General features: G+C 33.6%; 1 pseudogene; it reads right to left on the reverse strand.

The window, feature by feature from the left end:
* Positions 1–20,955: 20,955 nt before the first annotated feature.
* Positions 20,956–24,391, reverse strand: part of LOC140615348 (protein Jade-1 pseudogene) — a 39,336-nt pseudogene continuing 35,900 nt past the window's right edge.

Consider the following 24,391-nt stretch of genomic DNA (forward strand, 5'->3'; position numbering starts at 1 on the left):
TACATATATAGTTACAAATGCATAAAATATATATCCTTACTAGTACAATGTACTTCAAAGTGTGTGAAATAAGACACAGTAATTTAAAAAAACATTTATTGAAATATAATTCATATGTCATACAATTCACCCATTTAAAGTATACAGTTACAACTATCACCACAGTTAATTTTAGAATATTTTTATTGCCTCAAAAAGAGTTCATTGCTTTGCCTAACTTTCTATATCAGTTCCTTTCTTTTGTTTACTTTAAGTTTGCTTGTCTTTTCTTATTTTTTAATTGAAAAGTTTGGGTATTAATTTCAGATTTTATCTTCTTTTCTAATGGAGGCATATGCTTTTATAAATGTCCCTCTAAACACTGCTATGTGTCCATCTCATACATTTTGGTTTGTTATGTCTTTATTTTTATTCAATTCAAAATATTTTCTGATTTCCTTTTGATTTATTATTTGGCCTCTTGGTTATTTAAGACTGTATTATTTAATTCTCACATATTTACAAAGTTTGTAAAAAAGTTTGTACAAAAGTTACAAAACATTTGAGTTTACAAATGTTTTATTATTGATTTCTGAATTAATTATTTTATGAACAGAAAAAATGTTTTGTGATTTTTCTATATTTTCAAATTAACTGAGGTTTGTCTTACAGTCTAGGGTATGGCCTTTACTGGAAAGTGTTCCATGTGTGCTTGAGATGAATATATATTCTGCTGCTGGGTTATAATATTATATTGATGTTTGTTAGGTCTACTTGGTTTATTAAGCTGTTCAAGTCTTCTGTTTCCTATTGGTCTTTTTCCTGGTTATTCTACCCATTATTAGGTGAGGTATTTAAGTATTGGTCTATTATTGCTAAATTATCTACCCTTCCTGTCTTCCAGTTTTTGTTTCATGTATTTTGGTTCTCAATTTTTAGGTGCATATATTTCTTTAATTATTATATGTTTATTGTATTTCCCCGTTTATCTTCATAAATATCCTTTTATCTTTAGTAATTTTTATATTAAATTATCTTTTGTATGACATTAATAGTTTATACCAGGTTTTTATCATCTTACTATTAATCTACTTATATCTTTTAATCTAAAATATGTCCTCTGTACACGACATACAGTTGGGTTTTATTTCTTTACCCAGTCTGAAAATCTCTGCCTCTTGATTGAATTGTTTAGTCCATTACATTTAATTGTAGCCACATTAAATTAATGAGACTGGTGGAATATAAAACCTACTATGTGGGATATTTGGGATAGCCTCTAAAAGAGTGAAAAACATAAGTTGGTAGGTATTGCCCCACCAAATACTTAAAAAGAGATACATCACCTGGTTGGCCCCATTAAGGGAATATATATCATATTTTCTTTGTTGGTCTAACTCAGGAGTCAACAATTTTTATTTTTATTGGCTAGATAGAAAATATTTAAAACTTGCTGGCATACTGTACCTGTTAATACTACTGAACTCTGTCATTAAAATTTGCAAATTTATTTATTTATTCATATTTATCCTATTTACTATTTTTAAGATTTTATTTATTTATTTATTCATTAATTAAATTTTGAACAACGGGCCATTCATAAGGTCCTATTTACTATTTATTTAAGATTTTATTTATTTATTTATCCATGAGAGACACAGAGAGAGGCAGAGACACAGACAGAGGAAGAAGCAGGCTCCCTGTAGGGAGCCTGATGTGGGACTCAATCCCAGGGCCCCAGGATCACGCCCTGACCTGAAGGCAGATGCTCAACCACTGAGCCACCCAGGTGTTCCCATAATATCCTATTTATAATCAGTTATTATTTGATATATGAAGATCAGTTATTATTTGATATATGAAGAAGAAGAAGAAAGTTAACACATTAGCAGTAGAGGGGGAAAAAAGAGGCCATGGAAAGGAGACAATGGAGGGTTGATGAATTGGAATAGAGATTCAGTTATGCATGCTGAATTAGTTAGAGAACTGCCATACAGTATAGTGGCTATAGACAATAATGCTGTATTAAGCACTAAAAATCTTGTTAAGAGGATATGTCTTATGTTAGTTTTTTCTTTAAAGATTTATTTATTTATTATTTTGGAGAGAGAGAGAGAGATGGGGGAGGGGCAGAGGGAGAGGGAGAGAATCTCCAGAATAGATCAATGCCATCACAGGGCTAAATCCCAGGACCATGGGAAACATGACACAAACTGAAACCAAGAGTCTGATGTCCAGCCAATTGAGCCACCCTAGCATCCCAGAATGGTACACTTTTTGTCAACGAAAACCTACACTGACACATAATCATTCCAGGTATATAGTTTACATTAGGGTTCATATGTATGTTCATAACACACATATATTGTTTCTTTAAGAAATAAAAAGGGAAATCAGATTTTTAGGCAAATAAAAATGTGTGTTCTCACAGGATTTATTGAATTGAGAGAGGAAAATTTGTAGATGTTTTAGAAGAAAAAAAAAGATGACTTCACTATCATGAGTGAGCCATACATTGCATGAATTTAGACAAATGTCTATTACATATTATTATAATATCCTAGAGTATTTTCACTCCCTAAAAATAAATGGTAGATTTTTACTTCTTTATTGATCATTAATCCAGTTGGTTGGAGTCAGTGCAGTTGAGCTTCTTTAATTAAATGCCCCTGATGCATGTTGGTGCTAACTTTTGTATAAAGAACCACATAGAGCTCCAAGGACATCAGAGATAGGGTATGCCCTTGTAGAGCTTCATTAACTTTTTTTCACTCTAAGTATGGGGCGATGCATTTGTTTCCTTCTCTAATATGAATAAATCAGTTTCCAACAAGACATGAATTTGAAGGAGGATATAAATCAGTCATCCCTAATATGAAAACTCATAAAAAATGAGGAAAAAAGATAACAAAAGCAGGAAGGTTAACTTCCTTTGTGCCCTAAAAAGAGGTAAAACTGGAAGGTGGTTTTAAGCAGAAATTTTAAGTCTAAGAGAGACGTTTCAGATAAATTATTTAAAGCTATGTAAATTACCTTAATAAAACATGTTATGAATTCACTGTGATGAATTATTAGGATTTCCACATAAATACGGCTTATATATCTCTATATGGATGCACATGAGATGTATGAGATTCTAGGAATTTTATGAAAACAAATTATTGCAAAATAAACAAAAATAAAAAGAAGAGTCACTCGCATTTTCAATGATATTTGTTGAGTACCTTTTATAAGCCTGGCATTGTTCTAGGTACTGTTGATACAGAGGTGAACAAAGAAGGACCAAAGATAAACACATAAGGTGATAAAAATAGATTATGCTAATTATAAATGTATATATATATCAGAATATATAGATATAACTGAACATTTATGATAAATGATTTATAAATTATCAAAAAATAAATATAAAAATATTGAGTGGTGTTTCCTGAAAAAGAATACCAAACAACCTTTTGATAAAGTTGACTTTATTGCTTACCATGGATAAGACTATTATTGCCTTAGCAGAATTCTGGTGGCTCTCAGAGGAAAAAGAAAAAAAAAATTGCATTTTCTTAAGGTCTACATTAAAGTTAGGCTTTCATTGTAAGAGCTTACTATGGGCTGGTTATAGTCTATGATATAATATTTTAGAATTGGTGGACAGAGGAATGAGAGAGTTTGAGGAAGAATTTTCAGTGAGACTCAGAAGGAAATGGTCATTTGGCACTACCTGTTTTAAAATTGAGTATTTGAATTTCCATCTTTTCCTTCCTTCTCTCTTTCCTTCCCTTCTTTCTTCCTTCTTCCTTCCTTCCTTCCTTTTTTCTTTCTTTTTCTCTCAAGTTTTTATTTTAACTCCAGGTAGTTAATATCAGTGTTATATTAGTTTTACGTCTACAATATAATAATTCAACACTTCCATATATCACCATGTATTCATCAAGGCAAGTATCATCACCTATTTTACTCATCTTCCCCAACCACCTCCCCTTTGGTAACCATTAGTTTGTTCTCTATAATTAAAAGTATGTTTCTTAATCTCTCTCTCTCTCTCTCTCTCTCCCTCCCTCTCTCTTATTTTCCCCTTTACTTGTTTGTTTCTTAAGTTTCATACATGAGGGCATTCTATGGTATTATCTTTGTCTGACTTATTTCACTAAGCATTATATTCTGGTTTCATCCATATTGTTACAAATGGTAAGATTTCATTTTTTATGGCTGAATAATATTGCATTGTGTTTATCCATTCATCAAGTGATGGACACTTCGTCTGCTTCCACATCTTGGATATTGTAAATAATACCGAGATAAATATAGGTGTGCATGTATGCCTTTGAATTACTGTTCTTGTACTCTTTGGGTAAATACCCAGTAGTGTGATTGCTACATCATAAAGTAGTTCTTTTTTAACATTTGAGGAACCTCTATACTGTTTCACAGTGGCTGTTCCCGTTTGTATTCCCACAAATAGTGCATGAGGTTTCCTTTCTCTCCATCCTTATCAACACCTGCTGTTTCTTCTGTTGTTGATTTTAGCCATTATGCCAGATGTGAGGTGATATCTCATTGTGGTTTTGATTTGCATTTCCCTGATGAATGATGTTGAACATCTTTTCTGTTGGCTACTGTATGTCTTCTTTAGAGAAATGTCTGTTTACATCTTCTGCTCGTTTTTAAATTGGATCATTTGGGGTTTGGGGATGATGAATTGTATAAATTCTTTATATATTTTGGATATGCCATTTGAAAATATCTTCCCCCATTCTACAGGTTGCCTTTTAGTTTTGTTGGTCATTTCCTTCATTGTGAAGAAGCTTTGTATTTTGATGTAGTCCGAATAGTTTATTTTTCTTTCATTTTCCCTTGCCTCCGGTGACAGATCTACAAAGAAGTTGCTACAGCTGATGTCAAAGAAGTTACTGCCTGTGTTCTAAGATTTTTATGGTTTCAGATCTCACATTTAGGTATTTAATCCATTTTGAATTTATTTTTGTTTCAATCTTTTGCATGTTGCTGTCCAGTTTTCTCAACACCATTTGTTGAAGAGACTGTTTCTTTTTTTTATAATAAATTTATTTTTTATTGGTGTTCAATTTACCAACATACAGAATAACACCCAGTGCTCATCCCGTCAAGTGCCCCCCTCAGTGCCCATCACCCATTCACCCCCACCCCCTGCCCTCCTCCCCTTCCACCACCCCTAGTTCGTTTCCCAGAGTCAGGAGTCTTTATGTTCTGTCCCCTTTTTGATATTTCCCACACATTTCTTCTCCCTTCCCTTATATTCCCTTTCACTATTATTTATATTCCCCAAATGAATGAGAACATATAATGTTTGTCCTTCTCCGATTGACTTATTTCACTCAGCATAACACCCTCCAGTTCCATCCATGTTGGAGCAAATGGAGGGTATTTGTCGTTTCTAATGGCTGAGTAATATTCCATTGTATACATAAACCACATCTTCTTTTTCTTTTTCTCCCATTGGATATCCTTTCCGGCTTTGTCAAAGATTAACTGACCATATAATTGTGGGTTTATTTCTTGGTTTCTGTTCTGTTCTGTTGGTCTATGCATCTACTTTTGTGCTAGGACTGTACTATTTTCATTACTATAGCTTTGTGAAATAACTTGAAGTCTAGAATTGTGATGCCTCCAACTTTGCTTTTCTTGTTCAAGATTGCTTAGGCCACTCCAGGTCTTTTGTGGTTCTATACAAATTTCAGGATTGTTTGTTCTCATTTTGTGAAAAATGTGTTGGTATTTTGATAGGGATTGCATTAAATCTGTAGTTTGCTTTAGATATTATAGACATTTTAACAATATTTGATCTTCTAATCCATATGCGTGGAATGTCTTTGCATTTCTTTGTGTCATCTTCAATTTCTTTCAATAGCATTTTATAGTTTTCAGAGTACAAGTCTTTCATCTCTTTGGTTAGGTTTATTCCTTGTTGTCTTATTATTTTGGGTGCAATTATAAATTGGATTGTTTTCTTATCTTTTGTCTATTTATTATTATTGAATAGAAATGCAACAGATTCCTGTATGTCAATTTGGTATCCTTTACTGAAATCACTTGTCAATTCTAGCATTTTTTGGTGGAGTCTTTAAGGGTTTTCTATATACAGTAGCATGTCATAACAGTCAAATTTTTACTTGTTCTTTACCAATTTGGATGTCTTTTATTTCTTTTTTGTTCTCTGATTGCTGTGACTAGGACTTTCAGACTTTCAGTAATACGTTGAATAAATGTGGTGAGAGTGGACATCCTTGTTTTGTTCCCGACCTTATAAGAAAAGCTCTCATTTTTTTCCCCATTAAGGATGATGTTGGGTGTGGGTTTTTCATATTTAGCCATAATACTTATGTTGGATTTTAAAGTAATAAATTTGCTTTCTACTATTCTTTCTTTTTAAAGTTATAGCCTCATAAGAAATTATCATACAATGACTTTGCTACAATAAAATTAATTTCTAGTTCTGTACTTATGTGAACATCACCTCAATTGACTGAAAGGAATGGAGGAATTAAAGGCATAATTTTTTGTAATGGATTGAGTTGAAATAGTCTACCTTTAATGAGAAATAACAAAAGCTGAAATTAAAGTTCACAGAAGACTTCAAGTATCCATAACTCTGACACATAGAGATTAGAATTGGTGCTATGTATTGGTGATGTAAACCATTATAAATGCACATTTGGGTGTATATTGAGCAATTTTGCTGGAGGATGTCAAAAAGGAACATACTAAACTTGATATCTATGGATTTTGTATTCCCACTCTTAAGGAAAGTGCATGTCTACTTAAACAACCAATTTAATAATTAAAAAAAGAATGACTCAGGGAGCCTTTGGCTCAGGACATGATTTCGGAGTCCACGGATGAGTACTGCATTGGGATCCCCACAGGAAGCCTGCTTCTCTCTCTGCCTGTGTCTCTGCCTCTTCTCTATGTCTCTCATGATAAATAAAATCTTTAAAAATTTTTTTTAAAATTAAAAATTGACTAAACAATTGAATTAAATAATTTTTAATAAATAGTTACTGCCATGTTCCAAAAGTTTTCTATGTTTGTGTTCAGACATGGGCTTAATGAGTATAAAAAATAGGAATGCTTCCTGCTAACTTGCATCTCATAAAGCATAGATGAGACCTAGAGACAAGATTAGAATGCTTACAAAATTAATTATTATTACATTTGCTTCTCTCGATTGAGTCCTTCCCAAAAACCAGCCACTGGTAGATGTCCTATATATATTACCTCACTGAATCATATAACAATCCTGCAAGATAATTGTCCTCATTTATGTACGAGAAACTAAGGTTCTGTGAGTTTAATGAGGTCATTTAGCCAACACATTAAAGTGCTTCAATAAGGTAGAAATAATGATTTTGTCAAAGCTGCTGAGAATCCAAGCAGGATTAATGCATATAAATGATTGAAAAGTATTTGATAAACTTGAAAATAAGCCAAACCATTCGTGAACTTGTTAAGAACGGTGCTTTACAGTCAACGTAGTAGTCATTCATGGACTTAAATAGAAAGATGTCACAAGGGAATGAAAATCTGATAAGAGAAAACAGAATGGGTCATGAAGAATTAGAAACAGTAAACACAAACAACTTTTGTGGAGATTGTCTGAAAAATGGAAACAGATAATTGATCAATTGTTAGAGGTATCTAAAGTAAATGGCCAAGGGAGTATTTTACAAGATTTAATAAAATTAAGAACGATTTTGTTTATGCTAAACGTAACACGTGTAATACAGGATATAAACAATGTTGCAAAAAGAAAGAAGATAAATCAAGAGTGAGATTTTTGAGTGACAAGACACATGTAATATGTATAATAACTAAAAGTTTGGACTTAGGCAGAAGAAGGGAAAAAAAGAAAAAGCTAAATAAATAGGGATAATGAACAACCAAATGAAGGTATTTTTATGAATAATTAGGTCATATGTATATATATATATATATATGTATATATATACAAATTCATTGACTGAAAGCAAGATAATGGGGGGATGTTAAAAGGATACTCTTTTACCAGAATGAGAAAGTTAACCTATTGGAGCAACATAGTATTTTCAGTTCAGAGAGCTCAGTTGAAATCTGTGATTTTAAACTTGAAACAAGAAATCTGTGGTCAGTATAGTTGTGTATTTCTACAGATATATTCATCTGATTTGGTGTAGGTCTAGTTGTTGTATTCCCCAACCTAGAATAATTAGTTTATTCTTATTTTCATTTTTTAAAGATTTTATTTATTTATTCATGAGAGACACACAGAGGCAGAAAAGCATGTAGGCAGAGGGAGAAGCAGGCTCCCTACAGGGAACCTCATGTGGAACTCGATCCCAGGACCCCAGGATCACCACCTGAGCTAAACACAGATGCTCAACTGCTGAGCCACTCAGGTGCTGCAAGATCTGAGTTATGGCTGAGTAATATCTCATTGTTTATAAATACAAAATCTTTTTTATCCATTCATCTATCCATGGACACTTGCTTAGTTTGCTTCCATATCTTGGCTATTATAAATAATGCTGCAATAAACATAGGGGTGCATGTATTTTTTCAAATTAGTGTTTTAATTTTCTCTGAGTGAATACCCAGCAGTGGAATTACTGAATTATGTATCATACATTTTATTATTATTATTATTACTGAATTATGTTGTATTTATATTTTTAATTTTTTGAGAAACCTCTGTACATTTCCACAGTGGTGGCACTGATTTATATTCCTTCCAACAGTGCACAAAGGTTCTCTTTACTCCACATCCTTACCAATGTTTGTCTTTTTTTTTTTAAGGTTGTGTTTATTTATTTATTTGAGAGAGAGAGGGAGAGAGAGAGCATGAGAGGAGTGAGGGGCAAAGGGAGAGGTAGACTGCCAGCTGGGCAGGGACCCCAATCTACAGCTCCCTCCTGGGACTCCAGGATCATGACCTGAGTGGAAGGCAGACGCTTAACTGACTGAGCCACCCAGGTTCCTCTAGTCTTGTCTTTTTGATATTAGCTATTCTAACTGGTGTGAGGTGATTATCGACACTAAAATAAAATATTTTGCTCAGCAAAAGAAATAATCGACAAAAGGCAAACTAGTGAATCAGAGAGGTATTTATAATTGATATACCTGATAAGAGATTAATATCCAAAAATGTATGAAGAATTTACATAACTCAGCAGTAAAAACCCAAACATTCAATTAAAATGGGCAGGGTCCTGTAGAGACAATTCTTCCAAAAAGACACAGATGACCGAGAGGCACAGGAAAAAGTGTTCAACATCACTCATCATCAGGGAAATGCAAGTCAAGACTACAATGAGATATCACTCCACATCAGTTAAAATGGTCGTTCTTTAATTAAACAGCTTTACAAAGCTCAGAAATAAAATAATATTACTTATTTAATTTTATTTTTACTTTTTAAAAATATTTTATTTATTTATTCATGAGAGACAGAGAGAGGCACAGACATAGGGAGAAGGAGAAGCAGGTTCCCTGCAGGGAGCATGATGTGGGACTCAATCCCAGGACCGTGGGATCACCACCTGAGCCAAACGCAAATGCTCAACCACTGAACTACCCAGGCACCCTATTTTTTTTTAAGTTTGGAACAAAATGTATAATATTTCTAACTACAAAGTTCAGAGAAAATGAACTTGATTATTTAAAAGATTTGTCTACAATATGCAAAATAATATGCAAAAACACTTAAAAACATTCACTTATTTAACTGACTTATTGGTCAAATTGGCCTTGTTTATCCATATTGTTATCACTTATTGGATAGCAGTTTGACATTGAGAAAACTAAAAAAGGAGTATGTTTTAATTAGCTTAACATGTGAGGTTTGCAGTTATCTTTGCATGTTGTAGGGGACAGAAGATAATTGCTAAACCACACCTGTGAATACAAGATGCATAAGGAAAGAAAACTGGAATCCCAATTCTTAAGTAAAAGATGATAATCCACATATCCTCTGAATATTGTTTCCATACTACTTAGTCTGAGGAACAAAACACTGCAGACAGCTTTCAATTGTTATAATTAAAAATACAAAACAACAAGGTATATAAAGTAATCATGGGATCAATAAAATTTTATTATTTTAATTAAAGTCTCAGAAGCCCAGACTGTAACTGCCAGGTTTTCAAAATGAATTTTTTTTAGTTCCTTTCTCTCTTCTTACCTGCCCCTTTTTAAACCAAATATGTCACACAGTGTACTCCAGAGGATAGTTCATTAAGTTGTGAAAGGAAAAGAAATGCTTGAGAGAGCTTAATGCAGAGTTGTTTGCAAATAGCCCAATGAATCACTGAAACATTTATGGCAAAAAAAGAAGTGGATTACAATTAGTTAATTAACCAATTCATTAATTCCTTAAGAAAAGAAAGCATATTTCAAATAGAGATAACTGTATATTGAAGATATATCAAATATTCGGAGTAGATAATGTATCTACATCCCTTTGTTTCCTCAGACCCTACCACTCTCCTTAGATCATACAAGCTTCACGTTACCTCATTGTCTTTGGAATTTCATGTCTGTGTGGATTCCTCTATTAAATTCGATTTTCTCCTGTTAATCTGTCAATTTGATTCTAACTGGAAGGACCTTGTAGATCAGAGGAAGGTCTTCCTTCCCAACACTACTCAAACCTGTCTTCTCTGACCCTGTTCGTCTTACTTCTAAGGTCAATTATTTATGATACCAATGGTTTTCCCACTCTTTGGTCTTACTCATGCATTAGTAACCACTCTATTCTATTTCAATAACATGTTTTAGGTCTTTTTCTGCCATTTGGTCACCAATAATTTTATGTAATTGACAGGTAGCCATATATATATATATATATAACCATATATATATATATATAATATATATTATATATATACACACACCATATGCATATATAATATATCACATGGTATAATGGCATAATATATACCATTATATATAATATGCACTATATATATAATGTATACAATGTGTTGATTTGGCACAGGTATATATTTCAACATAATTACCACCATAGAGTTAGCTAATATCTCTATTCACTCACATGATAATTTCTTCTTTGTGTTGAGAACAATTAAGATCTTGTCTCTTAGCAACTTTGAAGTCTATAATATAGTATGTTTGATATAAAGTACGATATGTAAGTACTGCTCAGCACTGCAGTCATGTCTTGATTAGAATCTAATTGTCATGTTTTCAGTAGCCTTATATAGACATTCGTATGGCAAGGACTAATCTCTTCTACTGATAGCCAACAGGGACTTGATTCCTATTAACATGCTTCAAGGGTGAACATAAGTCTTCCCTCAGTTGAGTTGTGACTGCAGTGCTGGGCAGTACTTACATGACGTCTTTGTCAGAGTCCCTGAGCAAGATGAACCTAGAAGCAGCACCTGAATTCCTGCTCCACAGAACCTATGAAGTAATAAATGTTTATTAGTTCAAGCCACTAAATTTTATGGAAATGTATTATGTAGCAATTGGTAATTAGAATACCCTTTTTTATAATAAATTTATTTTTTATTGGTGTTCAATTTGCCAACATACAGAATAACACCCAGAGCTCATCCCGTCAAGTGCCCCTCTCAGTGCCCGTCACCCATTCACCCCCACCCCCCGCCCTCCTCCCCTTCCACCACCCCTAGTTCGTTTCCCAGAGTTAGGAGTTTTTATGTTCTGTCTCCCTTTCTGATATTTCACACACATTTCTTCTCCCTTCCCTTCTATTCCCTTTCACTATTATCTATATTCCCCAAATGAATGAGAACATATAATGTTTGTCCTTCTCCAATTGACTTACTTCACTCAGCATAATACCCTCCAGTTCCATCCACGTTGAAGCAAATGGTGGGTATTTGTCATTTCTAATGGCCGAGGAATATTCCATTGTATACATAAACCACATCTTCTTTATCCATTGATCTTTCGATGGACACCGAGGTTCCTTCCACAGTTTGGCTATTGTGGACATTGCTGCTATAAACATCAGGGTGCAGGTGTCCCGGCATTCATTGCATCTGTATCTTTGGGGTAAATCCCCAGCTGTGCAGTTGCTGGGTCATAGGGCCGGTCTATTTTTAACTATTTGAGGAACCTCCACACAGTTTTCCAGAGTGGCTGCACCAGTTCACGTTCCCACCAACAGTGTAAGAGGGTTCCCTTTTCTCCGCATCCTCTCCAACATTTGTGATCTCCTGCCTTGTGAATTTTCCCCATTCTCACTGGTGTGAGGTGGTCTCTCATTGTGGTTTTGATTTGTATTTCCCTGATGACAAGTGATGCGGAGCATTTTCTCATGTGCGTGTTGGCCATGTCTATGTCTTCCTCTGTGAGATTTCTCTTCATGTCTTTTGCCCATTTCATGATTGGATTGTTTGTTTCTTTGCTGTTGAGTTTAATAAGTTCTTTATAGATCTTGGAAACCAGCCCTTTATCTGATACGTCATTTGCAAATATCTTCTCCCATTCTGTAGGTTGTCTTTTAGTTTTGTTGACTGTATCCTTTGCTGTGCAAAAGCTTCTTACCTTGATGAAGTCCCAATAGTTCATTTTTGCTTTTGTTTCTTTTGCCTTTGTGGATGTATCCTGCAAGAAGTTACTGTGGCCGAGTTCAAAAAGGGTGTTGCCTGTGTTCTCCTCTAGGATTTTGATGGAATCTTGTCTCACATTTAGATCTTTCATCCATTTTGAGTTTATAGTATACCCTTATTTTGAGATACCAAAGTGGCTTTAATTGCTCTATTTTTTTTCCCCTTAGGTACAATCTTATGGTTTACTCATTTGATTCTGACATAAGACTAGGAATGGTCTACACCAACCAGATCAAGTATCAAATTTACAATCAGAGCATCACAAGAAACAAGTAATGAAAGTAATGACAAGTAATGATTTTGGAAAACCAACCTCAGAAAGCCATAGAGAAAGAAACAAAGAGCTAAAAATTCTGTCATTTTAAAAGTTGAATTTTTTTTTCTACTAAGAATCTTATAATGTGGTCCCTACAGATTCTATAATTTGACTTTTTCTTATAGATCTCTGTAGAAGTTAATGTGTACAATTATCAGTTTCAGTGGAAAAGGAGTTTAGGTGCTTTAATGGAAGGGGCTGTGTGTTAGCTTACTAGGGCTACCATAATAAAATACAACATAAATTTACTTTGCCTAGTTTAGGAAGCCAGAATCCAAAATCGAGGTGTTAGCAGGTGTGATTTCTTCTGAGGCCTATCTCCCTTATCCTGTGGATGGCTGCCTTCTCATTGTGTCCTTACATGTCTGTCCCTCAACTCTGAATGCACCTATCTGATGTCTTCTTCTCTATGAGTCCCAATCTTCTCTTGCAAATACACCAGCCATATTGGTTTAGGGCCCAACACAATTACCTTGTTATACTTACTTAGTCTCTTTAAATGTCCTCTCTCCAAATACAGTTGTAATCTGAGATACCAAGGCTTAGGGCTTAAAAATAGGAATGGGATGGGGCACAGGGCACAGTTCAGCCTATAGCAGAGTAGTAGTCTTCTCTCTCTCTCCCTCTCTCTCTCTCTCTCTTTCTTTGTCTTCTCTTTTTTTTTAATTATTAGGTCACACCTAGTCATCCAGTTCATATGTTGACTATGTTTCTGTGAAGGGGGAAGGATTTGTATACTACTTTAGACTTACAGATTTAATTTGTTTTACTTGTCAATTATCTTTACAGTGTGATGATTTAGTGAAAGATCAATTTATCAATACATTGTCAGAGAACCAAGTTTGTTCAAAGTACATACTCAAACATTGTAGGTAGTACAAATATATTGCTCTCTCTTCCTATACAATCTCTACTGGAATGTTTGATAAAATCAAGACCCTGATACAGTTTTTAAAAAGTATTTTAATGTTTTCATATGTCTATATATACCACACAGCTGCTCAAAACAAATACGTGCATTTATTTCCTGTTTTTATTTGGTATGAAGTATAATAAGAATATAAACCAAAAGAAAAATTATATTGCTTTACTTTTGGTAAATTGTATGTGTTTCATTCTGTTTATTTTGATTTAGGCTTTGAAATGGTTTGAGAAGTTGAAGAGACTCGATTTCAGATCTTGGCTTGACTGTTTACTAGCTCTATAGTTTTTAGTAAGGAACTTCATTTCTTCAAGCATCAGTGTGTTCATCTTTAAAAGAGGAGAAAATCATGTCAAACTTCTAGGAGTTATAAATGAATAAAAGTTGTGACTATACTGAAAAATGAATGAGTGTAGAAAATGTTAAGCACAGAAATTGCTGGAAATAAAAAAATTGCTATATTGATAAGGATTTTTTAAAAATTATTTTGTAAAATAATTTGACATGTACTACAGGAACTTATAAGAATGTTTGGTGACAAAATGAGTGAAAGAATAAAAGGCCTTTTACCCCTACTTTCCCAATAGAATTCCTGAAGCATTTTCTGTTCTCCAGGAAATATTGTCTTGATATGCTAAGTAGAGGAGCAATGTGTTTAAGAGTCATTAATCTCAATTAACTTTATTTTCCACCAGAAAGTTGTTCAAATGACCTTATCTATGCAAATTAGGCCTAATTACTCCCAGTAAAGGAGCTAAGTCCAATTATCTGATATCTTGGAGTTCCGCCAGTGTGTTTTGTCCCAAATATTTCAAACCTTCAGAAACTCATTTAGCATCTCTTTTAACAAAATGCCCCTTATGGTGCCCAGAATCTATAGAACTGGTGATATAACTTAATTTGTAGTGTACTGCATTTTGCCTTATCACCATATCTTAATCATGGTCTCACTTTAAGCTAACGTGGTATATTCAGAGGTCCTGTCAAAAGTAGTAACATAAGCTTAGCTTCAAAATGAACCTAATAGAAAGAAAAGCATGAATGTGAATTTTTATAAAAGAAAATAAAGTTTTAGAATTTTAAAACAAACATAATTAATGTTTCTATCATCTTTGCTGATCTCTAGCATTATTGCACCTAGGCCTGATCTAGGGACAAACACTGAGGTCTTTAAGTCTTCATGTGTACTGATTGTGTGTACTTTTTGATATTAGATGTATACCTTTTGTACATGCATGATTGTGAGTCTTTATGTTTGTGTAGGAGGTAGAAAATAAAAATTAAGGTTGTAGCTGCCAAAAATAGATATTCACGGTTTTACACCCAGATCTATTAGGTACCAATAGTATGAATTTTAACTAGTTGGGTTGTTTTCCATCTTTGTTCTTGGAATAATATGCCTACTATTCAGTTAGAATTAAGTGGGGGTAGTTCATGAAAGTGCTTAGCATAGTGTTTTATAAATGAAGCATTTGAGTAAGACAAGCCATTATTATTGCTGTGTTTGTTGACATTCTTCTCAGGGTCAGTAAGTACATAAATTTGTTCTGTGAAGCACATCATGAAGTGACATACTATTGCTGATTTATTTAGAATTCACCAAATACAAACACACAAAATACATCAACTTTCAGGATCATTTGATATTTTTAAGAACACAGATAAAACAAAACCAACAAAAATAAACACCTCTCAATTTTTGTAAGCGAAGATTTTGGCATTTCTTTTATGAAATGTTGACAATTGCTGTGTGTCTAAGCCAAAATATAATTTTGGATGAAAGGATTTTGGCCTCCTCAACATTTTTCTCCTAGACCTAAGGACTGCTCAGAAATTGTATAAGAGATGCCAAAATGCTTTATAATCAGCTTATATTTCACTGCCCTAAAAATAATACTGTCGCTGAGATTAATTACAATGAAATAGACTTCTGGAGAAGTTGTACTTTCTTGGATAAAACTGAAATTACAAAAACTCTTAAAAGCTTTTAAATCTCTGCCATTTATTTAGATTATCAGGTTATATTGTCCCTTGAGACAGTAAAATATTAAACTTTTTTTTTAATTCTTGTAACAAAATACATCCCATCATTACTTACTGTCATTTTATTGTTTATTTTGATTTAAAAAAAAAAAAACACATCCAGAAAAGATGGTTATGCCCTAATCTCTACAATCTTTGAATACATTAGCCTGGGGAAGAAATGTTGCTGATTTAATTATGGTTTTACTTAAAATAGTGAGATTATCTTGGTGGAGCCAATCTAATAACATGAGCTCTTAAAATCCCAGAGCTTTATCTGACTCAAAGCAGAGGGGTAAGGAGACAGATGGAGAAATGAGATAGAGTTGCAGAATATGAAAGACTTGACCCATTATTGGTTATTTCTGGGTTTGGAGATGGATGAAGGTAGACAGGAGCCAGGGATATGGATGGCATCTAGAAAGTGAGAATTGCCTTGAACCAATAGCCAAGAAATGGAAACCTCAGTCTTAAAACCATGAGAACTTGAATTAGAGCAACCACCTGCATGAGCTTGAAAGAAGGTTTTTTCCTCCAAGCCTCCAAAAGAAGCACCGTCCTCCTGACATCTTGGTTTCCACCTTGTGAAACCTGGAACAGAGAACCAGTTGAGTACTGTTGTGCCCAGAGCTCCCACACATTGAAGATAATTAAGGAATTTTGTTTTGAACTGCTGAACTTGTGGTAATTTGTATGGTGATAACAAAAGACTAATACACTCATTTAATATATTTTTCTGAAAAAATATATTTTTCTGTATCCATGCTGTTGTTATTTATGAAGCCAGTTAGATTTGGGTAGGAAAAAAGTGACTTTCATTTCCACCTTATAACTCTCCTTTTGAAATTTACTTTCTGATACTCCTGCTTAAATTTGTTTTCTAAATTTAAAAAAAAAATGTCACATTTATTTTATTTATTTATTTATTTATTTATTTATTTATTTATTTATTATATTTAAAATATTTGGGGACAGCTAACTTTAAGAAATAGCATGGATCAAAGCCATAGGACAAACTTCTATTGTAATACATATGTTTCTTAGGAGCATTCAGCTATAATACTAGAATATGGAGCCCAACTGTGGCAGACAAACTCTATAACTTTCATCATCTGAATCTCCTAGTGTTCACATCTTCTAGGCAGTGGGAATTATGACTTACTTAGGACAAATAGAATAGGATAAAGACAATGGGATGTATGTAATTACATTACATATATAGTAATGTCTACCTTGCTAGGTGAGACTTTCTTTTGCTAATTTTAAGAAAGCACTCAGACCTGTCAATTAGGAATTTACTGCAGCCTTCAGCCAAGAACTCACAAAATACTAAATACTTCTAGCAATCATGAGCTTAAAAGCAGGCCATTCCCCAGTCAGACCTTAATGAGATCATATTTTCAGCTAATACCTACATTATAGTTTCACAAAATCTAAGCAAAGTACATAACTAAGATGTCCTCAAAGTCCTGACCAAAAGGAACTGTGAGATAATAAACATGTGCTGCTAAGTTTGTGGCAATATTGTTACACAACAAAGATAAATACAATATTCTTATTTAGATTGGTAGTAATGTTAAATGATGCCTGCTGCTCCTACTCTAAAGAAATGAAAAGATGAGGACCAATAAAAATACTTATTAAGCAAATAAATACTTCCATCATGAATTTCCAAAATAATAGAAGTGATAATTATTTTTCCAGTTATAATTATTTTTTTTAAAGATTTTATTTGTTTAATTTAAGAGAGAGAGAAGGAGGTCACAGAAGGACAGTGAGAAGAAGAAACAGATTTCTCTCTGGGCAGGGAGCCCAATGTGGGACTCAGTCCCAGGACACTGTGATCATGATCTGACCCGAAGGCAGACACTTAACTGACTAAGCCACTCAGGTGTCCCTCAGATATAGTTACATGTGGGGTATTTTTTACATTTTTAGCAGCTGGTATGAATGATATACTTGCTCAGTATATAGTTTTCTTCAGATATGTTTTAAGCCCCAGTAAGTTGTGAGTCTTCAGGGCTGATTTAGTAGGTTAGATAAAAACTAGGGTGTGGGGTAATAAAGAAATCAGAAGAGGTAGGGCCAAAGACTGAAAGAAGAAAAAGAAAAATCCAGAGTCATGAAGTAGAGGACTTTGGGAAAAAAAATATGATAGATTTTAAATGAAATGATAGGCATTTTCTCTCACTCCAAAAATCTTCAAAAATAATGATATACTAGATAGGATTTGAAATATTTTGCAAGCCAAATCATTGGAGATGCTAATTTTATATCAAAGATATCTTAGGGTTTATTGCAATCAATCCACAAAGTCATTGCATTTTATTTTTTTGGTTAATATGATAATCAATAACTAATTACTTATTTAAAATGTGGCATCCTAGTAGACTAGAATGATATTTAGAGTAAAAAGACCAGATGTTGAGAGATATCTCTGCCATTTCATAAAAGTGGTTCAAGTTAAATAATATCTCTGGGCCTTAGTTTAACTAATGTATAGAAATATACACACAGGGGTGTACCTAAAAGTCTCAGTCACTTAAGCATCCAACACTTGATTTCAGCTCAAGTGTTGATCTTAGAGTTATAAGTTATGAGTCCCACATTGGGCTGGCTCCACACTGGGCATGGAACCTATTTAACAAAAAGAAAAAGAAAAAGAAAATAAATTCAAAGAAATACAGACAAAATATTAGTTTTACTAGGTTATTTTAAAGATGAGGTGAATAACAGTAAAAGAGTACATAAAAGCAAAGTAATATGATTAATGGAAATAACTTAAACTAATCTTAAATATCAATATGATTATCAACCAAAGTGATTTTATTTCGAATTTAAAAAATAACCAAAAATGCTTTATCTGCATTGTTAGTCAATGTGATAAGCAAGTAAGCTTTTTTATTAGGAAAATGTTTTGTCATTTAATACTACTTAGTGTATACACTCAACTTGCAAGGAGGTTGCTAAATAGACTGTCTTTTGCCATCATATATCTTGAAAATGAAAAATATTTAAATGATATCAAATTTTTATGAAACAGTAAAATTTACAGTTAAGCAAAGGAGTGGAAAGACATTTTAGCCATCATTAGAACTTCAGAATTAAAAGTCTGCTTTGTATATAGGAAAAGATCATGATTTCTGGCAGCAAAACAAAACAACACAACATATTCTCATTCATTTTTTATCCTGCCTATGGGATTTTAACATCCTTCTATTTTTGTGTGACTTTTGAAAAATATTACCAAAAAGGAACTTCTCCAGTGACAAAAAGATTTCATGTATTTTGTTGGTGGTTATACATTGTATTTGTAAAAACTTATCAAACTTTACTTATAAACTTGATAAATTTTATAATTTATAAGTTGTACTTCACTACAGCCAATTTAAAAAAATGAAAGGGTTCTCAGCATTTTCCCCCAAAGGAGAAACATAGTTCAGTCCTATATTTATTTCTTGTTAATAAATTAATTTTCTTGTTTAGTTCAAATTTCACCTGTTTGCATTAACCAAAATTAATATTACATTTTTTAAAAAGTCAAGTGTAAAAGAGTGGAAAACTGGTTAATACTCAATTCAAAAATGGATTAGTGAATGGGAGGGAAAACATGTATGTACTATATATTTAACTTCCTTCTTCCATCAATCATTACATGTTCCCTATGCCTCAGCCGGTGCCCAATTTGGTTAGGTTTCTTTGCCTGGTAGGTTGCATCAAAATTTCATACTAAAAATATCTGAGTCTTAGTGGTCTTGCCTGTATTGGAACGATATGAAATTCCTATTAATTTACCTTCAAATACATAAGCATTAAGACAAGCTTCAGAGAATTCCTTGGGTTTCAAATATACTCCTTTATATGATTTTAAAGCAATTGATTTCTAGTTCCAATATATGTGTGTTTCTGGGTCTCTTTCTATTAATTTTTCTTTTCTTTTTCTTAACATTTTATTGAATCATATTGACATACACAAAATTGAACATATTTCATGTGTACAATTTGTTGAGTATGGACATTCGCATATAACCATGAAACCATTAACAGGAAATAATAGATATACCATGACCTCCAAAAGTCCCCTATGTCCCTTTATTGTTGTTGCTGCTGTTTTGTAGTAAGAACACCTAATATGAGAGGCAATACTGAGCACCTGGGTGGCTCAGTAGATTGAACATCCCACTCTTGATTTTGGTTTGGGTTGTGATCTCAGGGTTATGAGATCAAGCCCTATGTGGGACTCTACACCCAGTGATCAGTGGGGAGTCTGCATCTCCCCTTTTCTGTCTCCCTCTGTCCCTCTCCCCTGCTGTCTCTCTCTCTTTCTCTAATATAAATAAAGGAAATCTTTAAAAAAAAAGAGAAGTGTACCATTCTGGTGAGTGATGTCAATAATGGCAAAGATTATGTATGTGGGAATATATGAGAAATCTCTGTACTTTTCCCTCAGTTTTGTTGTAAACCTAAACATGCTATAAAAACATCTTTAAAGAAAAGTTTGCTGATGTTTTAAATTATAAAAAAAATAAGGCAAGGATAATACTTTATGGTTTTAGTTACCCTTTTGTCATAATTTCTAAAACTATTTAGACACATCTTATATCAGGAAAATAGAAGGTACTCTATATATTTCAAGCATTAAGATTTTGATCTGTTGAAAACAATGAGGCAGCAAAGGTAGAGGAAGGGATCAGGGGATCTATTTTAGGCTAGAGTTCCAAGGTGAATTGTTCTCAGGAGCTACCCTGGAACTTCTGTAAATATCACAACCACTCATGTGTTTGGTCAGAACTTAATCCAGAGAATATTAGCTTCTCCTCTGCTTTAGCTTTCCAAATTGTCATTCAGTGCTTCTACTTGGTTAAATCTGGTCTAGAACTTTACTAGAAAAGAGATTCTGGAAAATACAGTTTCTCTATGTTGCAGAAGAGACATTAATAGGTAGTGGTGGTGATTTTAAGTTTATAACAAACATTTCAGGACATCACCACCAAAACATACACACACACACACACACACACCATACATATATAATCCAGATTTAGGTATAAATCTGCTTATCCCATCCCTGCCTACTGCCTAGATTCTTTTTTTTTTTTTTCCTTGCTTCTTTACAGAAGTGACTGGTCTAAGTCGGATGAAAAACTACAGCGTACCAAAAGGGCATATATGGCAGCCTCTCTCGTGCTAGTTGCATCACTTTGCATTTTAGGTTTTTCCTCTTTACTTTGGATTCTAAAGAGAATTTGGGGGATTGAAAATTAAAATATGAGAAGTAAACAGACTTGAAATTTTCCTTTGTTCTTGCCGTGTTGATTTTTATTACATTGAAATTACCTGAAGTTAAGTAGAAAAACCTGATTTTTACATACAAAAGAAAACATTTTTTTTTCACAAGAAAACATTTTGTCCTAAAACATTTCCCAAAAGGACACTTCTTATTTTTTTTTAAGATTTATTTATTTAGCAGAAGAGAGAGAGAGCCCACTGAATATGGGGGAGGAGCAGAGAGAGAAAATCTTCAAGCAGACTCCCTGTTGAGCACAGAGCTCAATCCTGGGAACTAGGAGATATTGCCCCTAACTGAAACCAAGAATCTGGTGCTTAACCAATTAAGCCACACAGGTGTTCTGGACACCTCTTATTTTTTGATGACCAATTGACTAAATAAAGTCCCATAACTTGGGTAAGTAGAAAAACAAACACGTAAGTTGAAATAATAACTGAGGCAACACTCACTAAATAGCTTCCTGAATATCTCAGTCTGGGTAATTAATACTAGGATTCTGATTTTCAAAATTCCAAGGATTTATTTTTTCTTTCATCTCTGTCTTCTCTTTGCAACCCTAAATCACTTAACTCATTTCAAAATTCACAAAAGCCTGCAGGAGAGCGAATCAAGTCAAGTTAATGTTTCACCAGCAAATTTTTGTGAAAAACTTGCTGTAAACCGTACCTTTTGTGCCATGCCACTATTTAATTTCTTTTACTCATTTGAGGTCTTCTTGAAACCCAAGAAGAACTATTAATAAAATTATTTCTAATATAGAACAATACTCCCTCATAGAAAAGACATCCTAATACAATAATCCACAGACTAGCAATAAGAAGTAACATAATTAAAAATACAAAATGTGTTCTACATCATGTTATAGTGATTTTTATTCTAATAGTTAAATTTCAATTCAGAGTGACCTAAAATTCTTCTTAAATGTAGGGCAATGGTTCTCAGCCAGGGATAACTCTGCCCCTCCATGGGACAGATATCTGGAGATAGTTTAAATTGTCACAACTTGCAAATGTGAGGGGGATGAAGGGAGATGGTTACTGGCATCAAATGGGTAGAGATCAGGACTGTTGTTAAACATTCTACAATGCATCCCAAACAAAAAAAATTAAAAGGTCTTAAATGCCAATAGTGCCAAGTTAAACATCCCAATCTAGGATGATAAAAGGAAATAGCATCAATTGCACCAGTGAAATTCTACTTCAGAAATGTTCTTTATTCTAGACCTTGCACTTGCACAGAAAATTAAAGTATAAAACAGAATTTATTTTAAAGTAGGATATAATGTGAAACACAATTAAAGATGACTTTAAAAATTACTAGTATAGGGCAGCCCTGGTGGCTCAGTGGTTTAGCACCGCCTTCGGCGGGGGGGTGTGATCCTGGAGACCCAGGATCGAGTGCATCAGGTTCCATGCATGAAGCCTGCTTCTCCCTCTGCCTGTGTCTCTGTCTCTGTCTGTCGGTCTGTCTCTCTTTCTGTGTCTGTCATGAATAAATAAATAAATAAATATTTTTTAAAAATTTCTAGTATATAAATAATTACTACCATATAAAATTAAAATTTCTGTATTTAAGAAAAAGAAAGTATAAAAGATAATATATAGAATTCGACCCTTAAGATCTTTATAGATTTTTTCATGAATTTACCTCAATTTAAACAAATTGTATTATCAAATAAATAATTTTAAATTTCATTTTATTATGTATGTCCCTAAGAGACCTCAGTGTACGTTATTCTTTTAAAATATTTTATTTATTTCTTTGACACAGAGTGAGGGCACAAGCAGGGGAAGTGGCAAAGGAGCAGGAGTCCAATGTGGGGCTCCAACCCAGGGCTCCAGGATCATGACCTGAGCTCAAGGCAGATGCTCAACCTACTGAGCCACCAGGTGCTCCACAAAGTACTTAAAAGAGTCATTAATATTCATAGGCTTTTATGATAGAACAGTCATTATTTTTTAAAAGATCTTTATGAAAATACTGGGTAGGTAAGAGGTTATCTAAAAATACGACTGGAGCACTTCTCTATTATACCCTGACAAAACTTTTCTTCCAGTTTCAGAGGACCTAACATCTCCAAAGAAATTCTTCCACCATACAATAAAACAATTGCTGCTTTGAATTGAATGTTCACACTGCCACCTTTTCAAAATGCATCCTTCATGCCTCTGAAATAGAAGAAAAAAGGATACGTACTCGGGATATTTATCCAGATGATCAACAAGAAATTGGATTTGATTCTACACAATGAGGAATATATTGTATCTAAAGGATATTGTCCAGCACTGTGAGATCAACTCTTAAAAGTATTTGAAGTTTACAGCAATTAAATACAGAAATGACTCTCAAGGGCTCAGACCTTTTCAAGAATAAAGTTTTGGTTACTCAGGCTTATAAAGAACCTTGGCAAAAAAAAAAAAAAAAAAAAAAAAAGAACCTTGGCAAGATAAAATTATGGTTGAAAGGGCAGCTCAGTAGTTTAGCAACACCTTCAGCCCAGGGCGTGATCCTGGAGACCCTGGGAGCGATGCAGGTTCCCTGCATGGAGGCGGTTTCTCCCTCTGCCTGTGTCTCTGACTTCTCTCTCTCTCTCCCTCCCTCCCTATCTCTCTCTCTCAGTCTCTGTCTCTGTCTCTCTCTCCCCTTTTGTTTCTCATGAATAAATAAATAAAATCTTTTAAAAAATCATGGTTGAGAGCAAAGGTAATATGAAATAGATAATGAAATGAGAAAGTTACAAACAAAAACTGCAGTTTTATGGCCAGTTACAAAAACAAAGGGTATAGTAAAAGCTTTTATTTTCTACATTTTCCTCTTTCCTCATTTCATTTTCTCTATTTTATACTGTGTTATGCAATGACTGTGGTTATTTCTATAGCTTATTCCATAGGGTACAGGTTATCCAGTTGGGATTTTGACTGAACAGAGAAGAATGCACGTAATAAACAGATTCCATGTCTAAAGATTTTAGTATCTCCTTTTAGAGTGACAATGAACATATTTATGTTTGCATCAGGGAGATGTTTGCATCATGTAATATAAGAGCTTGTAGATGTTGGTAGTTCCAGAAGGTTATGCATGGGAAGCTATATCCATGTATATGCATAAGAAATATCATAGAAGTGGACCATGGTGAATATGATGAATTGACAAACATAAAATTTGGAGTTGAGAAGTAAGGCAGGGGATACACTTTGGCTGTTTTGGTTGTTACTGATAGCTTTCCAAATGAGAAGGCAGTGTTCTCAGATTGCAAA

The sequence above is a fragment of the Canis lupus genome, chromosome 23, assembly GCF_048164855.1.
Source record: "Canis lupus baileyi chromosome 23, mCanLup2.hap1, whole genome shotgun sequence".
NCBI lineage: Eukaryota > Metazoa > Chordata > Mammalia > Carnivora > Canidae > Canis > Canis lupus.